The following is an 18,533-nucleotide window of genomic DNA, read 5'->3' on the forward strand; positions in this document are numbered from 1 at the left end:
CCTAAGGGACAGGTGTTCTCTGTCACGTATCTGTATTTGGTTGTTTTCCTTGGAAATGTGCTCTCATGGACGAAGACTAACCATGGTACTCTCTTTTTAGCGCGAAGTGAGCTGCTTGCGGTGTTACTTCAGCGTGGCTGCGGTTTGTTGGTTGATGTCTGTCCTCTTCGTCTATTAGGATTGAATAGGAGATGGAGGTCAGCTATGGGGTTTGGTGTTTTATACTAGCTCTCCTTCCTGGGATGCTATAGATTGGGTTATTTGCACTATGGGTCACTCAACTTTTTCTCTAATGACTTACTGTGTGCTTCCCTTTCTTTTCATCTTCCTTAGTTCCCCTCTGGTATGGTGGAATATATATATATAAAAACAAACAGAGAACACAGATTTTTTTTCTTTTTCTTGCTGTAGTTTGACTTGCTATGCATCAGGTGTCTATATAGTTACCTTGTTGCTCTATGTGCCGCCCTTGGGGGAATGTCCTATTGCTACCTGGTTTGTGGTGGATGAAGTGTAATACACCAGCTAGGATCAGCACAGCCTCTCTTTGACGTCCGGAGGCATGGACCCTCGGCCTTTTCTAGCGCAACTACACAACAGTCCTCCTACTGACTCTGGTTTGGTATCACTGACCTTGGCACTCGGCTCTGCAGTGAATTTTTTTCTTGCTGGTGACCCAGAGCCGTTAACACGTCGGTCGAATCTTCTTCGGCTGGGTTCAATGGTGTTCCTAGCCCTCCTTTGTCCTAACTCTGGCATGGCGGTTACAGCTGCAATCCTAAATATGGTATCCCGAAGACTGTTTTACACCAGGAAGCTAATGTTGGCGGTAAACTACCTTCACATTGGAAATCTTCTGTCGTATGGTGTGTACGCCCTGGCTTTTATACTGCTTCCTTCCAGTTGCCCACCTTTTTTGTACCTCTAGATGGGATGCTGGTCTTCGCCATTGCTCACTGTTGATGCAGCATGCTGCTCGGTCCATATGTTTCAGCATCAGTTGCCCTGCTACTAGACCTACAAGCCTTTTATGGGAAGTTCTTGGAGTCCAGTCACCTTGGTGCCTCTACTGCCCTATAGGCCCTTTATCTGATGGTGATTTTCTCCATTTGGATATACTGAGCTCCTACACTTAAGTATGGTCCTGGATGACAATTTTGCCATTGACTCTCGCTTCTACTCGAATGGGTCAGAGCTTGGGCTTTGTCCGGTTGCTCTCTCTATCTCTTTTCTTTGAGTGGGATAAGTTTCACGTGTAGCCGGCTTCTTCTCCCATCGGTGGTCTCAGCTATTCACATTAGTCGATCGCTTTTGGTCCATGTTTTGTCGGCTGATGATGCATCTTCTCCAGATGTGGTTGGGTTTTCTCGAGCCTTGTTCTCTATTTGTTTCCACACTACCACAATTTCTTGTTGGTGCTCTCTGGTGTCTCCAGTCAGGGCTGTTCGGCTTCTATCAGGCCTTTCCTGTGGAGTCAGTCTGGTTAGTATCGGTTTTCTGATGCCTAAGGCGACTTCCACACAGCTCCATCTTTGCTTACACTATGTGTTTGGTGGGGTCCTCGGAGGTTGTCGGACATGGACTTCTGTTTTTTCAGCCTGACAGCTTGATCCACCGTTCATACTCATGTTCTACCTTGTCTCTTGCGGCCACTGCTCCTGGTTGGTTGCGGGATTCTGAGCAGGTTTTTTTTTCTCAGCGCTTTCCCACCCGGTAGGCCAGGTTTGGGACTTTCCCAGTTTCACCACTCCAGTGTCCCGTAGTGGATGAAGGAAAAAATAGGATTTTGGTACTTACCGATAAAGCCCTTTCTATGATTCCATAGGGGACACTGGACGCCCTCCCGGCGCTGTTCTGTGCTGCATAATTTTTTGGTGTGTTGTGGCTGCATCTTAGTTGTCTGCAGCGTGTCTGTTGTGGTAATTCTTTTATGTTTTGGTCCTTGGACCTGTTTTCTCAGTTGGTTCCTCCTTTTCCTTTTCTTTCTTCCTTACGTTTTCTCTCCTCCGTCTCCGCTCTGGCTTGGTTAATTTTAACTGAGGCCAGTGGGGTATAGAGGGGGAGGAGCCAAGTTCTATTCTTATGAATATTTAAAGTGCCAGGCTCCACCCATCACCCGTCTATACCCAGTGTAACCACTCCAGTGTCCCCTATGGAATCGGAGAAAGGAATTTATCTGTAAGTACCAAAATCCTATTTTCTGTAACTAATCATTGTACTACTTATGTAAATAGAGTATAAATGTCATATATGTTTCAGAACCTAGGCTTTAAGGAAGCTATTAGATCGCTAATGTAACACTATATTTATTATTGGTTGCTAGAAGCAGGGGGAGACCAGCTTACTGTGTGGTAGCTTCTGTCGTCGAGCATGCACAGTTGTGATAACAGTATATGATGTATCTGTCATTTATTGCAAGAAGCAAGAGACCAAGTTAACTGCATTGTAGTTAGTGTTGCTAAACCTGTGCAATTGTAATAAGAGTGTAATAAAACTTGTGGCCCATTATATTTCCCATCGGTGGTGGCAGTAAAGAGAGGTGTATATTATAGCGGACAGAATGACAGAATATTAATTGAATGGACTTGCAGTCCTGATGCTAGTGTGATACAGTCAATGTGCATCAAATTACTGACTTTAGCCATAGTCAGAGTGCAAAATATAAGGGGTAGGCTACTTACTGGGGTCTCTGCCAATCACTATCATTACACACTTGCACCAGCCCTATATCTTGTACAAGAGATTCATACAACACCATGCAGCTCTATGTGTACGGTCAACTCAGCATAGCCTGCAATTTGACCTACATGTTCCTGACATGATCATAGAACACATGGTTTCCTTATTGCCGCCCACTTTAACCCACTTTGAATCCCTCATACACGCTTACCCTTGGCAATGGAGTATACACAGTGCAAAAAATCTCCAGATCCATCTGCAACCCCGCTCAAGTAGTGTACACAGCAGGTAGATATGGTATCTCTCCCCCATCTTAGGCACGTATTCATTTAGAAGCGAATAGCCGAGATCCGCGAAAAAGTATCGTCAATTGCGACTTTTCGCCAGGCGAAAACTTATCTCCGTATTTAATTCCATCTGCTTTACGTGTACGCAGAAAGTCAATGCAATGTAATAGGCGAAAAAGATTTGCCTCTGAATAGCAGGACATTTTTGTTTTGGAGTGCAAAGGTGGGGAAACCACTCCGAACCCTGGGACAGCCCCCCAATGGACAACTGCGTCAAAAAATTAATAAAAAAAAAAAATAAAGAACACCCCAAAAAAGTACTTTGAATTTTGGGGTGAAAAAGCACAAAGTTGGTGTACAAGTTCGCAAACTAGCGAAATAAGGTTCTGGGGGTGCACTAAGAAGGGGTCAAGTGTTTTTGGGATTGCAGGTGCTTTTATGAGGGTGGAATATTTCAATTATTAAAACTGTACTTTAGAGACATTAAAATATGCTTACACCCATTTTCAGGTACCCCAAATTTGCCAGGAACACTTACTTTCTCCAAAAAATACTGCTTTATGCTATTCTTCACCACTTGTGCAAAGATGCGAATAAGTGGCAATTGTGCAAACTTAAGTACCCCAAACAGTAGTATTAGGGCTAATCGGCCACTACTACATTGATCCCCAATGTTTCTATATCTTTTTGGGGGGTTCAGGCTGATTTCCCCGATTCTGACACCACTTTTTGCTTGTTATGACATTGCATGTTGCTGTTTGCGGGTCATTTGGAATTGAATAGGGCAAATCGCCGGTACGCGCATGATAAGTTTACGCGGCTAAAATACGTGATTTAGGTGAAAAGTCTGGCAGGCAAAACTTTAGCGGATTTGCGAAACTAATTGAATACAGCCCTTAATTCTACATTGAACTTAAAATCATCATATTGTTATCTGAATCCCACATATTCCGTGATCCCTCCACTTGTATCCTTACATCACTATTCATTATGGCCTATATGTTCCACCCTGTTCATTTTGTTGTATCCATCCATAACCCAGGGCTGTAACTAGGGTAGTGCGACCAGTGCCTTGGCACAGGGCACCGCAGGGCAGGGGGCGCTGTTTGGGCCTGTCAGGTTTCCTGTTTATTATAATTTCCACTTGTAGCTTCCTCTTCTTTTATACCCAGCATCTTCTGGCCTCCCCTATCTCTTCCCTGGCCCTTCCCCATGAGGCCATTCCCCTTTTTCAGGTGCAATATCGTCTGTCCTTATTTAATGGGGAGGGGGGGCCCCAATGCTCTCTCTGGCACAAGGCACCAAAAAGTCTAGTTACGGCTCTGCATAACCTATTTACCACCATCCTCAATCAGCTGAGTCTCTGCTCCTCTAGGTGTGTGAATACAGGATCTGTCAATTTTCTTAGTGGTAGGGGAGGAACACCGCACTCGTTGCCTTTATATCAGTATTAGTGACCTAATATAGACATTCATTTTTGAATGAATGAATTACAACGCAGATGTGACTAATTTTAAGAATATTTAAATAAATTAGTTACAAATGGATAAATATATTACTTAAACAATCAAGTTAATAAACCATGGAGTTTATAGATGTATTACACAAATGTTTCCATATTGAGGATGGACTATTTTAAGGGAAACAGCCAGTATATTTAACCGTATATGGATGGACTTAAATTTCAGCCCCAGGGACTTGTATATATCCTGGCTGTCGGCATTAGATTGTATTTTATTCAGATGAAAGAGCAATGGTTTGATTAGTTAATATGCTGTTTCAGAACCTGGAAATAAAGGGATATTGATAGACTCCCTTATTGGAGCCACTGTCACAGCAGTTTAATTACAAATGATAAGAACATATTATTCTTATTGCCGCGATAAGAACATATATTTTATAGGGACAAAATGCAATGGGTCATAAATAAACCCCTTAGGCTGACATCTGCACTCTTGGGCTCACACAGCACAATTGGGCACATATCAGCACTACACTACAGCAGGGCCTGCATTATCTCCAGCATTACAGCATATGGCATCCTAGGGGCACTGGTGATTTAAAATGCAAAATATAATCTGAACATATTGTCTGCATTCATTAACTACAATGTAGTGCGGTGTATAACTGCTTTTTTAAACTCTAATCCTTCCCTAAACCTAGTGATCATGCTTATGGTGACAGACATCTTTCTGTTTGCATTGCCATCAGTGGAAGCTGGAGAAAAGACCAGAGTGGAATAAGAGGTGTACACTATTTTTTTCACTACCGCTTCATTTCAATTCCATGTTGCAAATGTGTGCAAGAGGAGCCCCCCTCCCCTGTAACACAACTGAATAGGACACTATTGTTCATTTATTTGCAGTGGAGTAAGGTATAATGTGTCTAACTATTAGTGGATGACCCCCTAAAAGCTTCTTCTTGTGTGGCAAATGTATAAAGAAAGTAAGAAGCACTTCTTACTAGTGGAAAGTTGGGAGCGCACACAGCATGGGGACCTCCTGCTATAACTGCATCAGCCCAAAACTGATCAGTCCAGGGCTGGAATTCCAAAAATAAAATGGGGTCCCCCTTCCCAAGGAACAGCCACCCCTGAATGCCCAGGTCTATTCCTAGCAACCCTGGTGTTGGTGGTGCGGGGTTAATAGTAATAAAACAGTAAATAATATTGATTGTTACAGGTAGAGTACAAATCCCAGCAAGCCTGCCCTGGCATGTCGTCAAACCCTTGGATGGCCTCCTCTTCAGTCCAAGTAAGCAATCCAATGGTGTTGGTAAAATAATAAATGCACAGAGCCCACCGGACATGTACTGTGTACAGTGCCTAATGTGAAAAGATTGAAAGCTGCCATTGCAGCCGTTCCCATACTCTAAGCCAGTCAGTGTTCCCCCAGTTAATCCTATGGAGTGACCACGCGTAACGGGTCATTTCTGGTTTATGTACTTGTACAGTATGTACAGTGCTGTCCGTGGAGTCTTGTATACATATTTTTATTTTTCAATAACCAAGGATGCCTACATAGAGTTTCAGAAATCACTGCAGAACAGAGGGGGTGATTCAGCTGTGGACGGATATGCTATCGCAGCTGCTAACATGTTATAATAACCTAGGCAAAAACCTAATACTGGTCAAACTACACCACCATGTCAAATTTGGTTGAGCTAGGTGCAATACTGGCTGCATATAAAGAACAAAGACAGACACACATGCACACACACACTTTCTCGCTTATTATATAGATATATATATGTCCACATACATCTAGCCTCAATATGCCACGCAGCGCGACTTGCCTGGCGTGAATGAGGTCCTGTGCTACTCTGCTAGCGTTGGGTGTCTTATGCCAAAATTTCGTCTAAGTAGTAATGCGACTAGAACGCACCAGCAGACTGTGCTGATTAATTTGATATGTGACACTTGTATATTTGTGTGCACCTTAGTCTGTCTATGATGCTCAACGGAACTTAAAATGAAAAAAGCTGCGGCCGCTACATTGTAGTAATTCGTTTACAGATTCAGGGACGTAAGGTGCGTATCCACTACCCGATTTTACCAGGTGATTGAATGATAACGACGTCATTATCGTTCTAATGTAAAAAACAACCAGCGATGCGCGCGCCCGCTGGTCGTTTTTGACATCAATCATCTCCCGAACATGCTGGTCAACAACGTCGTCAGGTTGCCCATGTTCGGGGATGATTGATGTGCCTACACTGAACGACTGAACGTTCAGTGTAGGCACATCACAGGCTGTGAAACGACTGTACGAATTCAATGTCGTAATTGTGCACTCGTTTCACAAACGCTAAGTGGATACTCACCTTTAAATCAGCACAGTGCGCTGGTGCATACTGTTTGCATCGCATTGCAACTTAGATGCATGTTCAGCATAGTACTATGCAAAAAAGACGCACGCCACTTGTGTGTACGTGTATATATGTGTGTGTGTGTGTGTGTGTGTGTGTGTGTGTGTGTGTGTGTGTGTGTGTGTGTGTGTGTGTGTGTGTGTGTGTGTGTGTGTGTGTGTGTGTGTGTATATATATATATATATATATATATATATATATATAAATATATATATAGAAACAGCCAGTGAATAAACACTACCAGTGAATGGACATTTTCAAGTTTAAAGTATTAAAATAAACATTCATTTTCTCAGATAATCATAACAAGTGTCTAATTTTATGCTTTGAAGCCTTCTGGTTGTTAGATGGATTCTAGTTATATCCTGAAGTCACATGACTAGTTTGCAATGGATTTTTGTTTCTGGTTTGAACGGGTCTGAGCTGCTTTGCTCTCAAAATACTAAGGTAATGTACTGCCTAATTTGTACTAAAAACGTTATAAAATTACAATGTTTATAACTCAGTGGATATGGGTAATGGATTTTAAAAGGCTAGAATTTGATACTCTGAGGTGAAAAACTACATGGATAGCCTTGGGTAAGGTAAGAGGGGGGTGTTCATTTACTGGATACCATCATCAGTTTGTTTCAGTAAATGAACAAGCAGAAATCAGCGAAAAGTCCCTCGTTTGGGCACGCTAAGCAGGACTTTAGATGGGTTTAGCTGCTTTACGTGGCTAAACCCGGTCTATTTGAGCGCAACATGCACAAAAAAAACTAAACAATTGAATATTTTAGTTTAGTTTAGACGGGCGCAAAAACAATTGCATGAAGAGAATGTAGATGGAGGCCAAGACTTTGTCAAAATGTTATATATTAACATCTTGGGTGCCTATGTATCAAATCTGGGAGAGAGATAAAATTGTTAGAAATAAATTAGCAACTAATCAACTCCTAACTATAATTTTTTAAACACAGCCTGCAAAATGTAAATTGGACACTGATTGGTGGGGAGTTTGTACTTTATCTCTCTCCCAGCTTTGATACATAGGCCCCTCAATCCAAAACCAAGTTGAAGTAAGCACCATGACAATGTCAGGTCTGATTCTTGGAAATGGCCTGAGAAAGAGGACCGGATATGGTACGACAATAACAAAATGAAGGAAACAATAATTGCTCCAAGTATAACTGGTTCAAGAGGATATGGAGTATACAGTGTTCCTGAAATACTTAAATATAGGGGAAAAAAGTTGCTTAACAGCATGTAAACATCAAATTATCTCTTTCTTTAATTAATATTTATCTACATGTAGTATCTTGTGCTTCAATTTAACATACCACCGAATTAAGTTGACTATTGCCTTTTTATTAAATTAAGTTACATTGTTCATTCACTGGTCTTCAATGTTAATTTTCTGACTTTGGGGCATATGTATCAAAGCTTGATGTGAGATAAAATTGTGAAATATATATCACCAAACAATCAGCTCCAAACTATCATTTCTTAAACACAGCCTGCAAAATGTAAGTTAGAAGCTGATCGGTTGGTGATATATACCTCACAATTTTGTCTCGCATCAAGCTTTGATAAATATGCCCCTTTGTGTGTTCAATCTGGTAATTTCTTTACCTGTCCTGTTTTTTGTTGTAAAATTCTAATCACAATTTCTTCAAAAAGTAAATAAAGAAATGATGGTACATATCTCAAATTGAATTTATGTTGCATCTCCCTCATACACATATATACAGTGTGTGTGTGTGTATATATATATATATATATATATATATTGTGATAGGATCACTGGTAAAGTGGTCTGTGGCAGGTACATTTGTCCCAGATTTCTGTCTTATGTGTTCTAAACCCCCAGGAGAAAGTCTGCAGTGTAGCAGGCTTGAGTCTCGGCTTTTTGAAAAGCCGGTTTGGGACCTGGGGGTTGTGGGTGAGAGGAGAGGGAGGGCTCCACCCACGGCCACTCCAGGTTTTGGTTCTCGCAGCCTGGTAACAGGCTTGTTAGGGTTTCCACCTGAGAGTGGCCAATATAAGCCTAGTGTGTTTAGGGCTGAGTGTCTCACCTGGGAGAGCAGGCAGGGAGTTTGCTCAGAGACACTTGAAAACCTAACTGTGAGTGTTGTGCTGTGCCTTTGTTGCTGGTGAGGGCATTAGGCCCTGCCAGGTTCTGGTAGTGAGGGAACCACCTGTGAAGTTAGTGCCCGACAGGGCTAGGATTTATGTTTATGTTTTCTTTATATTATTTCTGACACTGTACAATAAAGACTGGCGCCGACCAGCTTGTACTCGCATCCAGACTGGTGTGCTGCTTCCCTGCTGCTGTGTGTGTGTGTGTGTGTAAGGAAGGAGACCTCTACCCAGGAGAGGGACCCCTAATCTGACTGTGTCACAATATGGTGGAGAATGCGGGTAACCACACACACTGAAGTTGCAGCAAGAGGAAAACTTTCCGTTTAAAAATTAAAGGGACAGACACCCAATTTGTGAGTGTGGAAATAACGCTGTGTCCTTGGAGTCCCATAGAGGAGGCGTCAGCCAAAGCTCAGAGAGGCAAGGTTCAGCTTCCAACCTACACCCCAGGACAAAATGGAGGACATTATTAAGGCCTTGCTCCAAGCTACAGCAGTTCAGCAGGAGACTAACAGACTTCAACAGGTCGCCATTGAGGAAACCCGCCAGGCCTTAGCGGAAAACAGCCAGGCCATAAGAGAGGTGGTACAGCACCTGGTCGCCCGGCCCAGAGAGGTTACTACTAGTCCTCCCACCCCCACTCACTCCGTACGAGCCAGTCACTTCCTCCAAAAGATGACTTCGGGCGATGATGTGGAGGCCTATCTCACCGCGTTTGAAAGAACGGCCGAAAGGGAGAGTTGGCCCCAGGAGCAGTGGGCAAGTCTGGTGGCACCTTTTTTGTCTGGGGAGCCACAAAAGGCCTATTTCAACTTATGTCTGGCTGATGCCAAGGACTATAAAAAACTAAAACAGGAGATCCTTACTCGCTTGGGAGTCACCACCTTTGTTCGTGCCCAACGGGTCCACCGCTGGGAGTTCCATAGGGACAAGCCTCCACGTTCACAGATGCATGACCTCGTCCATCTGTCCTCAAAATGGCTACAGTCCGAGACGCTGACGGGACCACAGATCGTGGAAAGGGTCGTGATGGACCGGTACCTGCGATCATTACCTGTGACTCTGCGCAAGTGGGTGAGCCATGCAGACCCTAAGTCCGCGGACCAGTTGGTCGAGCTGGTGGAGAGGTACGTGGCGGCTGAGGAGCTGATGAGTATGCCCCACCGAGGCCCGATGGCGCACCGGCGAACTCCCACAGACACTGGTAAGACTGTTCCAGGGGAGAAGGGTGCTGGGCGGTGGAATGTACCTAAGACTGAGGGTGTAGAACCTGGAGACAGGCCTGCCAGGCCAGGAAGGTTCTTGCCCCGTAAACGACTAGACATTAATATGACTCTGTGTTTCCGATGTGGTGGCTTCGGCCATATTGCCGCTAATTGTTCACTTACAACTGAACCTATGCAATGTGATACTGCTCATGTCTACCGCAGGGGGTCTTTCTTTGCACAGACAGCCTGTACGGCTGACCGGCAGGCTGAGACTGATAAGCACATGTGTGTACTCACTGTAGATGGCAACCGAGTAGAGGCACTGTTAGACTCTGGTAGCTTGGTGACACTTATAAAAGCTGAGCTGGTGAACCCCTTGAGGCGTAAGGGGAAAACTGTTGGTGTGACCTGCATACATGGGGATACTCGATATTATGTTACGGCCGAGGTGAACATCGAGACACCATGTGGCTCTGCTATAGTTTCTGTGGGTTTGGTGCATGGTCTGGTGTACGATGCAATATTGGGGAAAGACTATGCTCACTTCTGGAAGTTGTGGGAAAGCCGTTTTGTTCCAGAGGTGAACAACCCCGATCCATTTGAGAAGGTTGTCGATGTAGTGGAGGAGGGAGTTTCTTCTGAGTCAGAGTTATTCCCTTTTTCTACTGTGGTTGGCGAACTAGAGAATGCGGAGCGTGACGGTGGCCCGCCAACTGATGTGCCTCCCATTGAGGTGGGAAGTGTTGTTGGGCCAGGTGATCGTCTGCCTGATTTAGAGGTCAGAAGAGAGGTCTTTGCCGTGGAGCAGTTGAATGACCCTACTATGGTAAAAGCCAGGGAGAATGTAAAAGTAGTTGATGATAAACCCGTAGACCCTGATAGTCCTTTGTCCTATTCCCACATGGCAATGTGTCAGGATTTGTTATATCAGGTGACTAAGAAGGGAGAAGATATTGTGGAACAACTAATAGTTCCCAAAGCCTACAGAAGAACAGTGTTGGATCTGGCCCATGGTCATATAACGGCAGGCCATCTAGGGGTAGAGAAAACCACTGAGCGAATAATGCAGAGGTTTTTCTGGGCCGGGCTTCATAAAGAGGTGTCTGACTATTGCGCATCCTGCCCTGAGTGTCAGTACCATGCTCCCAGGCCACATTTTAAGGGTCCACTTTTTCCATTGCCTATTATAGAGGTGCCGTTTGAAAGAATAGCGATGGATTTGGTTGGACCCTTGATGAAGTCTGCCAGGGGACACCAGTATATTCTGGTCATAATGGATTACGCTACCAGGTACCCGGAAGCGATCCCGTTGCGCAATACATCAACCAAGACCATTGCCAGAGAGCTAGTTCATGTCTTTAGCAGGCTGGGTATACCCAAGGAGATACTACCTGACCAAAGGCAAACAAAAAGTCATGGTAGAATGGAGTCCTGAGGCAGAGAAAGCTTTTCAGGAGTTGAAAGTAGCGTTGTGTTCCCAACCAGTCCTGATGACTCCTAATTTTGAAAGGGAATTCATAGTACAAACCGATGCATCAGAAGTAGGTATAGGAGCGGTCCTGTCCCAGAACAAGGAGGGTGAGGAACACCCTATTTTCTATCTTAGCAGAAAGTTGAATGTACATGAGAGAAACTATGCCACAGTGGAGAAGGAGGCGTTGGCCATAAAGTGGGCGTTAGAGGCTCTCAGGTACTACATGGTTGGAAGAAAGTTCAAATTGATCACTGACCATGCCCCTTTGAAGTGGATGTCCGAAAAATAAGGACAGTAATGCGAGAATTACGAGATGGTTCTTGGCGTTACAAACTTTTAAATTTGCAGTGGAACACGGGCCAGGAAGCCAGCTGGCCAATGCAGACGCGTTGTCACGCGTTCATTGTTTGGGGGCTTCAGTTGTTCCGCCCCACAGGTCGAAACAAAGGGGGGGATATGTGATAGGATCACTGGTAAAGTGGTCTGTGGCAGGTACATTTGTCCTAGATTCCTGTCTTATGTGTTCTAAACCCCCAGGAGAAAGTCTGCAGTGTAGCAGGCTTGAGTCTCTTTTGAAAAGCCGGTTTGGGACCTGGGGGTTGTGGGTGAGAGGAGAGGGAGGGCTCCACCCACGGCCACTCCAGGTTTTGGTTCTCGCAGCCTGGTAACAGGCTTGTTAGGGTTTCCACCTGAGAGTGGCCAATATAAGCCTAGTGTGTTTAGGGCTGAGTGTCTCACCTGGGAGAGCAGGCAGGGAGTTTGCTCAGAGACACTTGAAAACCTAACTGTGAGTGTTGTGCTGTGCCTTTGTTGCTGGTGAGGGCATTAGGCCCTGCCAGGTTCTGGTAGTGAGGGAACCACCTGTGAAGTTAGTGCCCCGACAGGGCTAGGATTTATGTTTATGTTTTCTTTATGTTATTTCTGACACTGTACAATAAAGACTGGCGCCGACCAGCTTGTACTCGCATCTAGACTGGTGTGCTGCTTCCCTGCTGCTGTGTGTGTGTGTAAGGAAGGAGACCTCTACCCAGGAGAGGGACCCCTAATCTGACTGTGTCACAATATATATATATATATATATATATATAAAAATAAACCAAGATTCCCCACTGAGCTGTGTAGATCCCAATGGAAAAAGATAGGCGGCACTCCGATGTTGAAACAAATAAGGTTGTTTTAAATCCACAACATGGTGACACAAAGAGTAGTCGACGTTTCAAGGCCAACTCAGGACCTTTTCTTCAGGACGTGTGTATAAGAAGTGACATAAACAAGTGTCTTACCTTAAATAGGGTGTGTAGAAAAGCGCGTGTGTATGCACGCTAAACTCTCACCGCAGCTGGAAGACGCCGGGAATCAGGGAAGCTCCAGCCCGTCGGAGAATGATGACATCATCCGTAACCTAAGCAACCGCGATCCCCAGCGGCGTCAAGCCTGTCGGGGGAGATAAACATAAACAATGTAGCTAGTAGTAACAGTGCATCATAAGTGAAAAAGTGCAAGTGCTGATATACAAAAAGAACATTAAAAATGCTGCTCTAAAACAGCATGCTGTGCAATTTATAAACATCATGACAGTAATATATAGAAATATAATTAATAGACTATATATGTATACCTATATGGAACTGCTGACAAAAAATGTTAGAGTAATAATCAATAACTAAAAGTGCTGTATGTATTACGAATGCTGGCAAATACTAGAAGCAAACGGAACCAGTAACCCATAACAATTTAACCTCTGAGGCCGATGGTGCCGATGATTACCACATGCACAGTCCATCAAAGGTGCCCGCTATAGTCATTTGTATGTATATTATATCCTCAAGCTCTAACTGTTAGGATAAAATCCCAAAACAAAAATAAATCAATATTCTAGCCAAATAAGACCATCACAACAGATGATAAATGCACATAATAGGTTACATAAAGACCATAATGTTACAGAAAGACGTTCTATGCAATAGTCTCATTTACACCCCGCGGAGTTAGCGTGTCCAATATATGTATCCATTTGGATTCACATTGCGATAATTTTCTTTGACGGTCTCCTCCTCGTGGCAACGGTGGGATGTGGTCTATAATTTTATACTTTAAACTAGAAAGCGTATGATTTGCTGCTTTAAAGTGTCGAGCTACTGGTTGTTCAATGTTTTTACCTGACAGTGCTGCCCTTATAGCTGACCTGTGTAAGGCCATACGTTCCCGGAACGATCTTATGGTCTGCCCAACGTAATAAAGTCCGCAAGGACAAATGATTACGTAGATCACAAATTGAGTTGTGCAAGAAAGTACATGATGTATTTTATATTTGTGGCCTGTATGTGGGTGTTTAAAATAATGTTCCGCTTCCATGAACCCACAGGTTACACAAGATGGACACTTGTAGCATCCAGGTTTTTTAGTTTGAATATTCCTACGATTAGCTGTTTGCAAACCAGATATATCTGTTTTTACCAGGAGGTCCTTCAAATTTTTGCCTCTTTTATAACTGGGCATAAGGGTCTTATTATGCAAACCTGGTAAATCCCGGTCTCCCGTGACTAACGGCCATAGAGCTTTAATTGCTCTAGGTACCACCTTGCTGGCTGCAGAGTATTCCGTCACAAAAGGAATTTTATTCACGATGGTATTCTTTTGTTGTTGTGCCAACAATTTTTCTCTAGGGATTTTTGCTATTTCTTGTTTATTTTTAGTCAATTCACGAAGACCATAACCTCGATCAGCAAATTTCCTTACCACCTGGTTAAGAGCTTCATTTACCTCTGCTGGTTCACTGGTAATGCGGGCAACTCTCATTAGTTGTGATCTAGGTAGCCCTTTTTTTAAAGCCGGTGCATGGCAGCTACTGTGGTGCAATAAGGTGTTACGATCAGTAGACTTGTTGTACACAGAAGTTTTGATGGAATGGCCTTCAATAGTCACTGTTTCGTCCAGATAATTGATGGTATGGTGGCTGAGGTGGCTGGAAAACTTGATAGGACCCGTTGATTGATTGATGTTGTCAATTACCTTTCTAAGGTCTATTTCAGACCCTTTCCACAGTAGGAACAGGTCATCTATGTAACGCAAGTACATGATAATATTATCAGTGATGGACTCATCCGTAAAAAAGAATAGATTTTCCTGTTCCAGCATGTATACATTGGCGTACGATGGGGCCACATTGGCCATCGCACAACCGGTTAGTTGTAGGTAATATTCACCATTGTGGATAAAGTAATTCTGGGTGAGTGTCAATTCCAATAACTGAATATATAACGGAATGTCCAACTCAACAAAGTTGTTTTTATATAGAAAGGACGTCATGGCGGCTATACCAGCCTGGTGGGGTATCACCGTGTATAGGCTCTTCACATCCAGAGTACACAGGATCGTATCTGTAGGTATAGATTTTAATGCCTGTAATTTGATTAGAAATTGTGTAGTGTCTTTCAACACCGTGGGTTGTTTCAAGATATATGGTTGGATCAAGCAATCAAGAAATTGTGCTATGGGTTGAAACAATGACCCCCGGGCTGAAATGATAGGTCTTCCCGGGGGATTAACAGTTTCCTTGTGTATTTTGGGCACTGTATACATGACTAGTATGATTGGAAACGGTTGTAACAACGCCATGTGTTCTCGCTTGGTTAGTTGACCCTTGTTGAGGGCTTGCTGTAAAATATTGTCCAACTGTGAATTGTACTTAATGGTGGGGTCCTCAGCCAATTTAGTGTAAGTGGCTGTGTCTGCCAGCTGGGTATCTATTTCTAAGATATATTTATCCAGATCCTGGAGCACGATGCCCCCACCCTTGTCTGCTGGACGTACAATGATTTGTTTGTTGTTGGTCAATTGTTTTAAAGCCAGATGTTCCTGTTTAGTCAAGTTCAAATATTGCTCGGGCTGTGCTTTATGATATTTACTGATGGATTCTTCAAACAGCCGTGAGAATGTTTTTAATGAAGCATTATTGGATGGTGGATCGAAGGTGGAAATTTTCCGCTGTGCTAAAAAGGCATTCTGAGCAATGGAGGGATTGTCGTCTTGTTTTTAAAAAAATTCTTTTAATCTCAGTGATCGATTTAAATGATGTATGTCCACTTTCCATTGTAGATCATTGTAGGCATTAGTTGGAATGAAGGACAAACCCTTGTTTAGGACATTAATTTCCATCTGTGTTAACCTGTGTGATGAAAGATTATAAATTAATTCTTCCTTCTGCTTGTGGGAGGCTTTGTACTGCCTTTCGTTTTGTCCGCCCCGTCTTGTGGGTTCTTGTTTGTTCCTTCGCCTTTGGCTCTAGTGACCCGTCCTAAAGGGACCATTTTGGAAGTGGATGCCACATCATCTGAATCACAGATGTTAAAGTCACTATCGCTGTTAGAGGTTGGATAGTCCTGTTTGGATTTCTGTTTACGATCTCTCCAAGAAGACCTGAATGTTGGTCTAGGCCGATGTAGTGATGGTTCCGTACCATTTAACCACCGGTACACTCGAAATTCCTCATAATCAGAGAGTACAGTGTTTAATTTTTTCTTTTTGAAGGCTTTAAGTTCCTGATGATACGTGGAACATTGTGCCTCTAATTTTTCCCTCTAATGGTTTCTATTTTATCCCGCGTGTATTGTAATACTTTTCCTGCTTCCTCTATGACGAGGAGCATCAGGTCTAAGCTACATTTGTTAAGCACGGAAATCCACCTCTAACAAAACTCTGCGTTGTTTCTTCCTATCGTAGGAATATTCCTAACTCTGAAACCTTGAGGTATGTACTTAGACCGAAAGTAATCAGACAATGAAGACCCATGTAAGAGATAATCAATCTCCTTTTTCCGAAGTTTTAATAATTGGTGGTATAAGTCTTCAATAGAATGTTGTTCATGGGTGTCCGTTGTATCTGTTTTGAACAGTATGGCTGAAGCTTGCGCATCCGAAAAACTTAAAGTATCACCTAAATGCTGTTTCGGATCTGCAAAGGTGAAAGCTTCCTGTGTTGTCAGGTTAGTTTCCATAATTAAAGGAATATAGTCTATATTCAGCTGTACAAAAAATAAAAATGACACTGTAAAAAACACTTGAGTCGTCCTTATTAAATGTCAATACAGACAAGTTGGTTGTGGATCAATGAAATTGATACCAAAAAAAAGAAAAAAATGGCTATCCAAAAAAGAAAGAAGAAAAATGTAATTAAGGTCAGTGCCTTAACACTTAGGGTCGTTATCCACGGCCCAATTGTATATCCTCCGGTGGCTCGGCACTTGACACACTGTAAAACATATAAATTGCGGGTGCCTTCCTCGCAGTGAAATAAACCAAGATTCCCCACTGAGCTGTGTAGGTCCCAATGGAAAAAGATAGGCGGCACTCCGATGTTGAAACAAATAAGGTTGTATTAAATCCACAACATGGTGACACAAAGAGTAGTCGACGTTTCAAGGCCAACTCAGGACCTTTTCTTCAGGACGTGTGTATAAGAAGTGACATAAACAAGTGTCTTACCTTAAATAGGGTGTGTAGAAAAGCGCTAAACTCTCACCGCAGCTGGAAGACGCCGGGAATCAGGGAAGCTCCGGCCTGTCAGAGAATGATGACATCATCCGTAACCTAAGCAACCGCGATCCCCAGCGGCGTCAAGCCTGTCGGGGGAGATAAACATAAACAATGTAGCTAGTAGTAACAGTGCATCATAAGTGAAAAAGTGCAAGTGCTGATATACAAAAAGAACATTAAAAATGCTGCTCTAAAACAGCATGCTGTGCAATTTATAAACATCATGACAGTAATATATAGAAATATAATATATTTCTATATATTACTGTCATGATGTTTATAAATTGCACAGCATGCTGTTTCAGAGCAGCGTTTTTAAATGTAAATATACATACATACAAATGATGTACACAGCGCCAATAGTGAGCAGTCTTTTAGCACCAAAAAGTCCATAGTTGCATAGGATTCTGACACTTCCTTTTAACATTGGGCATCAGCTTACCCCTAAGAAAATAAGCGGTGGTTAGTCGCTTTCAAAGTATCGGTGTATAAGAGGGGAATAAGAGCGACCAGTGGTGTCCACACTTAATAAAAATTTCCATAAGACTAGAAAAGTATATATCAATTTTTAAACTAATAAATTGATATTGTATACTTTTCTAGTCATATGGACATTTTTATTAAGTGTGGACACCTCTGGTCACACTGATTCCCCTTTCTTTTACACCGATAAAAGCAGTGTCTTTTAATGGTAGCAGACACTGCACCTTGGCATACGTGAGGTTTAGGTCTGGACACACACACAGGCACATAAAAGAAAATAAGCAAACAACATAAAAGTAATGTATCTGCACTCCTTGTGTCTGTGGTCCCTCCAAGTCCTGGCACCCTAATGCTAACCAACACCCCCAGTCTATCGCATGGCCAGATTGTCCAGCATCAGGAGCCATGAGCAACAGGTGTGTGATAGTTTTAAACCCTTCCTGTGCTGCTGACTTCCTGCTGGCTCTGGGCGACCTGGAAAACCTGGAATTCTAAATTTCCAGTTTGAGCTGTGCAGCCAAGAAAACCTGGAATTCCAAACGTCTATTGTTGGTGCAGAATGTGCCAATCTTTTTTTCCTCTCCCTTGGAGGGAGCTGATCCCACCAGAATGTGGGCAATTCAGGTGAGAAACCACCCCTCTCACCACAATATATATATAAATATATATATCAGTCGTGCTCTGATATACGCACGCCTTGGTGTGCATTGTGACGCACAAGGCTGAAGGCGTGTGTATATTAAAGCGAGACTGCACACCCAAGAGTTGTGTAACTATCTTGTGAAATTACCCTGGTTGTAACTAAATAGTTATACGTGAAGATTGTGTAGAAGGGAAAAATAGTTCAGAATAGGCAGTTTACTTTGAATTATATTTAATT

At 43.0% G+C, this 18,533-nt stretch overlaps 1 protein-coding gene across 2 annotated transcripts in view; it reads left to right on the forward strand.

The window, feature by feature from the left end:
• RARB (retinoic acid receptor beta) overlaps window positions 1-18,533 on the forward strand; it is a 941,440-nt gene that overhangs the window by 229,923 nt on the left and 692,984 nt on the right. The window lies entirely within an intron of this gene.

This window comes from Taudactylus pleione, unplaced genomic scaffold (assembly GCF_031769625.1).
Source record: "Taudactylus pleione unplaced genomic scaffold, aTauple2 ptg000053l, whole genome shotgun sequence".
NCBI classification, from domain to species: domain Eukaryota; kingdom Metazoa; phylum Chordata; class Amphibia; order Anura; family Myobatrachidae; genus Taudactylus; species Taudactylus pleione.